General features: G+C 43.6%; 1 protein-coding gene across 1 annotated transcript in view; it reads left to right on the top strand.

Annotated features, from left to right (window-relative positions):
* The first annotated feature begins 3,093 nt into the window (after positions 1-3,093).
* The window catches only part of ABLIM1 (actin binding LIM protein 1), a 110,117-nt gene continuing 107,210 nt past the window's right edge, over positions 3,094-6,000 (top strand). Inside the window, exon 1 of the mRNA XM_075155132.1 lies at positions 3,094-3,228. The gene's annotated coding sequence lies outside the window, so the exon portion shown is untranslated. The remainder of the gene's footprint in view (positions 3,229-6,000) is intronic.

Raw genomic sequence — 6,000 nt, 5'->3', positions numbered from 1 at the left:
CCTCTGTATTTATTCTCACAGTAGGATAAGGCTAACAGTGCTGTTACATCTGGTTTACAGTCAGGGACACTCAAGACACAGAGAAACTAAAACATTCAGATAACCTGATTTTAAGCTGATTGATAGGTTGCAGGCTCAGAGACTTAGCTGAACTTCAGTGTCTGACTTTAGTCCTTTAGAGTTAAGGGCACACCATCCAAAGAGCCCAGATACCTGTTGTGGAGCAGGGATTGGAACCTAAGTTATCCAGGTCCTAAATTAATGTTCTGTCACTAATTATACTGGCTGGAGTCTGTTACCATCTTAGTCATGATATAGGGCTGCCTTACTGCACCATCGCTAGTGGTGCACAATGCCTGAGAATATATCCTCTAGCATGCAGTTGATGTGGGGAGGGTTGGTGCAGGCAGAGCCCGAAATATTTACTGTGTCAAGATGAGAAATGCCTGTAAGGAGATGAGCCTAGCAGCTAGCTCAGAGTTTTCAGACCCAAAGCAGCTCACAATTTAAGTGTCCAGTAAGCTGGCTGGACTTCAGTCAGAAACATTTAAATAAGCTGCTTGTAAAGGTATTTCTCTTTCTTTTTCTTTATTTCCCTGTTCTGTCCTCACTGGTGACTATAAAGGGTCACCTCTGCCACTGAGAAGCCTTGTGTGTATTGCATATATCCGAAGGAAAAAGCTTGCAAGCAATTCCTTGCAGAAGAGCAAAAGTCAATTACTCAGTCTTGACCTACAATGCCAAATTGAGGCCAGTAAGACAAGCACCATAATTAGCTTCACTTAAGACATCAGTCTGGAAACAGCAATTAGCAGTACTTGTATTCTTTTAAATGGCTGTAAAGGCAGAACTGGAAAGAAGCTGCATTATTGGACCAGTCTTGAAAACATTTATTTACTCTCTAGTAAAGAGAAAAACCTTGTCTTTCAGTTCAATACCAGAAGATCTGGATGCTGGCATGCAGAATATGTTAGGGTGTCCTCCACATGTGAGTTTGAGAGAGCAGAATGTTGCAGGTACAGATTTCACACTGCAGCATTTAAGTCCTAGGAAGCATTTGCCCAAATCCTTGATACAGTTCCTCATTTGAGCAACTTTAAACATTCTGTTACCTTTTCTTCAGTTGGCATCAGGCTGTCTGGATCTGAGAGGGAATTTTCCTCATAATAATTTAATTTACTAGCACTTGTCTCTATGTTTGTCTCTTATTTTCTTTCTTCCTCATTGCATAAACTGTGTGTTTCCTTGGTTACAAGTTAATAGTTAATAGTCTTGTTTGGAAGAATAGTAACTTCTACTCCAGAAAAAGTATTGCATTGCAGACTATTAGATGAGGTTCACTCAAGGCAAGGCATTTACTGGGCTCTTATTTAAATGGAGCTGCTAACTTAAATACTGATTGGCACTGCCAACCGCATTCTGTTCACCAGTATGGACATTCAGTCCATACTGCTCATGGATGAGGCTACCAGAGGAGGAGGCATTAAAAACTTTGAGCTTGAGTAGAAGAATTCAGCAAATAAGAAGATTGGGGAAGCGGGGGGAGAACAAACTAGTAGCTGCCATATTAGTTTGGCTGGACTTAGAGCAGAAATTATTGCTTGGAATATTTGTTATCCTCTATTCTTGATGCTTTTACTCCCCTAATCACATATTAGGCTTTTTTGTTAGTAGTCTTGTATTTACTCTATATAATGCAGAATGATAGCAGCATTCTTCACTAAGGCATTTATAAAGGAGAGTAATATAGAAGGACTTCATGAAGCGATGGGGCTTTTTCCCTTAGAAATTCATTGAGGAAGGGGAGGAAACTGGTGCAGTAAATATGAGCAAGGTATCTACTATGTTGCTGCATAAGCAGTAACCTGAAAAAAAGCATAATCCTGGCTGGGGAGATAGCAGGAATTGATCAGCAAAGGAAAAGAGAACTCCAGAAAACACTGAGATAAAACAATGAAGATGATTCCCAGTGACAGTGAGAGTGTATGAGCACACAGTCCTTTCAAGCCAGGAAAAGCAGGCCAGGAATGGTAGGAAACATTTCTCAGAAATGTTCTGATGAGCGTCACTAGTTTGAGAACAATATTACAAGGAGGACAACTTTCTACTGCTAGAATGGGATGTGGGAGGGAGATTTGAAGGAACATAGTTTTGTCTGGGAACATTTTGGGTAATAGTTCCACTTCAAATAGTACAGTGGAGACTCAGTCTTGCTCTAGTTTACACCCGTGCCTTTCTGTTGGGGCCCCCAAGCTGCCACAAGACACATCTGAAGAGGAAGTTAAACATTTTTTACGTAAGCCAAATGTGGAGCAATAAAACTTTTATTACGGCAATGAAATACACAATAAAGCTGACACAAACCTTTCCTGTTACTACAGCTCAGGGCTGTGGGGTAGCTGATCAATTACCAGTACCTGGAATTTTGTCTCTCTGACTCTATTGCAGATGATTTGGTCATTTCTGTCTACTCATAATATCTCTAATTTGCATGCAGAGAGTCGTTCCTGCTAGAAGTAATGGGAGTTGAAACAAATAACGTTGGCTTCTTTTCTTTTCAGATGTGCTTTCCCTGTGTTAGGTATGTGCTGTAGCAAAATGGAGATGTTTGTAGTTCATATTTAATATAATCATTTGCGTGCAAAGTCAGGCTACCTGGTTCATCTGGTTTCCCAAAACATGATTTGAATTGCTTTCCTTTCATTCTTTTTGCTTGGATTGTATTCTGTCTTGGATTAAAATAGCCCAGTTCTTGTTGTTGTGTGCTATTGAATGTTTACACACGCTCATGTTCTTGGAAAGAAAAGCTTAGGCAGTCTGAAACACTCTGTGGCACTGAAACTGCGGAGGGAATTTTTCCTCATCTTTCCGTGGCAGCCTCAGTGGAAAGAGGTAGTAGTTGATGTGAATGGTTTAAACTACTGGTTTATGAAAAGTTTATATTTTAAAAAAATGGTGGTGACTCTTTAGATGAGTGTAAAATGTGAACAGATACACTTGTATCATGATGAAAAGTGTCTGAGAATACAGATTTATGTACTGGAGAAAATATTCTTTTTGTCTGGGTTTAAATCATATTTTTTTGCTTTACAGTGGCCCATCCTCAGGAGCCTCACCACCCCTCTGAAAAACGGGTCATCCACTGCCATAAATGTGGGGAGCCATGTAAAGGTGAAGTACTCCGAGTTCAGGCCAGACACTTTCACATTAAATGCTTCACCTGCAAAGGTAAGACCTTGATATTCATCTGTTAGAAATGAGTCAATTTGTGCAAATGTACCTTGAACCAGGTACGCTTCCTGTGATCGGCCAGTTACAGGATTCACATTGCTCAGTATCTGAAGGATTTGTGGGTAGGTAGAGTAAAGAAGGGGGTGAAATGGCTGAACTGCACACGTACAAACAGCAAGGTTATTGGCACCATGCAGAACAAATTCAATATGCAAACATCAACAATTTAATTGAAAAGAAAGATTATATGAGACATTTGATTTTATGGGGAGGGGGAATAAATTTGCCACCACTAGAAGACTCAAAATAGCACATTCTGCTTTGAATACTTATGTGTTCATTCTTTTTCTTTTCTACTGTTCACTGGATGCAAGCTACACAATGGATAATTATACCTGAAAGAGATGAAAAAAAAAACTTAGCTCTCTTAATATTATTTTCAATTTTATTTGCTTTGTACAGTTCTATGTAGACCATCAGTTTCACATATTTCCTGAATAGTGAATTAGGCCATAATTAGACTCTGGCTGCTTTGGTGAATTTCTTGTCTGTTTATTTGGGAAACAACAGAACAACACTGAACATCTAAGATGAAATGCTTTATGGAGAGTCACAAAACATAGGAAGAGAAAGTATAGCCGTAGCAGCCACTCAGAAATCGTGTAAATAATTGACTTGGTTTCAAATATTGTGTTGTATGTATTTCCTGTTATTTCCATATATGGGGCGAGCGTATGTTTAGATTGTATAGCATGATGTGGTGAAAAGGAATATGGCGTAAGAATACTTAAGAAAATTCTGTCTTTTTGAAGTTCTTGTTCTAAGTGCTTTTTCAAGGATTTGGATAAATCTGGATTTTTTTAAACTAATAATAGCAACCACTGCCTTTCATTAGAGAGAGTTATGAAAGTTAAGCTCCTTTTAACTGAATTGATTGCTGAAAGTAAGTACCTGCATTCAAAAAAACCCCTGATGAATACTGTCATCCAAGAGAAACATGTGGGGTGGTCACTGAGGGGTATGTGCTGGGACGAGGGGGAGCCTTAGCCACACGTTTTAGGAGAGGTGCCTTCAGTGAGCGAGCAGTGCAGAGGATCGTGACAAAAGGGAAAGGAGCAGGAGACAAGGGGTGTCTCCAGCAGCCGCGCTGACACCGTGACCCTTGGGAAAAGCTGAGCTGGAGCTTTTAAGGTGAGTGGCTGAAAAAATTTTCTTTACTTGCTTTTCTTGTGGTTGGATTTTGCCCAAGTTCAAGAAATACCAGTATGTGCACCTACACACACATCATATATGTGTGCATATCTATACATACTTGTGTGTATAAGTGTATACAAATACGCACACACACTTGCTGGGGGCCTCCCTTTTGCCAGGCCCTCAGTCTGTGGGGCTGGGCCTCCTCTTTCTCAGTGTGGGCCTCCACCTCTCACTGGGTCTCCACGCTCTGGGTCTCCCCTCCCACGGGCTGGGATTCTCTGGGCACCCCACCCTTCTGGGCCTGCCCGACTCTCCTTTGGGCCTGCCACTCCCTATGGACCTCCCTGACTCTCTAGGTCTCCACCTCCATGGGACCTTTTCCTCTGAGCCTCCCGCTGCTTCAAGCCTCCCTGTGTGAGCCTCCCTCCCTTTTCGGCTCCCCCTCACTTCGTCTCCCGTGTTTTTGGGGCTCCCTGACTCTCTGGGCCTCCCCCTCCATGGGTTGGGATTTTCTGGGCCTCCCACTTTTATGGAGGCCTCCCCTTTTTTGGAGCTCATTTGCTTGGGGGCTCCACAGTGTGAGCCTCTCGCTCTCCCCGGGCTTCAGTGACTCACTTGTTCTCAGCCTCTGTGGGCTTTGACTCTGTGGGCCTCCCAGTTTTTTGCGGGGCCTCCAACAATTTTGGGCCACCCTGACTCGCTACGAGCCTGCACTATGTGAGCCTCCCATTTTTATTGGCTTCCAATGCTTTCAGGCCTCCTGCTCTTTTTGGGCTCTGCTTCCCCCCCTCCCCTCCCCAGTGGGCCTCCCACACACACACTCGTCGGTCTTCCACTGTATGAGTCTCTCCCCTCTGTGGGCCGCCATTCTCTGTGCCTCCCCCCTCTTTTTGGCCTGGGCCTCGTAATCTCACGGACCTTCACTGTGTGAGCCTCTCCCACTCCCTGGACCTGCCCCTCGCTGGGCCTGCACTCCGAGCCTTGCCCTCAGATATAAATACCTCTATATTTCTGTATTTGTATTTATATTTGCCCAAAAGCTGTAAGGAAGCTGCATGGCAGGCAGCTGGGTTAGTGCAGAGCTTTGTCTCCTGTCAGGAGAGGCCTCCTGCCAGCCCCAGTTCTGCAGGGGGGTTCTGAGGCTTTGGGTTGTGGAGCTGCCTTGGGAATGGGGCGAGCCCTGCCTGCTCCTCAGGTGAGGACCTGAGGGGCTCTCAGCAGCTCCTGCTCATGCCGCCAAGACCTCTGTGACCACAACAAGGACTCGCTGTGGTTTTCTACAAAAGAGAGGTTTAATGACGCATTAAATAATTGTAAAACTACTCTGAAATCATCACCTTTGAAGATGGGTGTTCTGAAGCAGGAGGCAGTCCTGACTCCTTCATACAGTTTCTGTTTAATGGACAACGATACGGAGTTGGCTGAATTAAGTAACTCTCTCACCGCAGTATGTAGGATGGAAGGTGGGAATATGGAGAAATGTACAGGCCCGTGTGAAACAAGGGAAGGGTTGCTCCTGTCCAGCCTGTGTCTGCCACATTCAGTCCTAGCGTAGCATAGGATAGATTCAGT

The sequence above is a fragment of the Calonectris borealis genome, chromosome 7 (genome assembly GCF_964195595.1).
Source record: "Calonectris borealis chromosome 7, bCalBor7.hap1.2, whole genome shotgun sequence".
NCBI classification, from domain to species: domain Eukaryota; kingdom Metazoa; phylum Chordata; class Aves; order Procellariiformes; family Procellariidae; genus Calonectris; species Calonectris borealis.
Note: the sequence above shows the minus strand (reverse complement) of the source record. Positions and strands in the feature narration are given on the sequence as shown.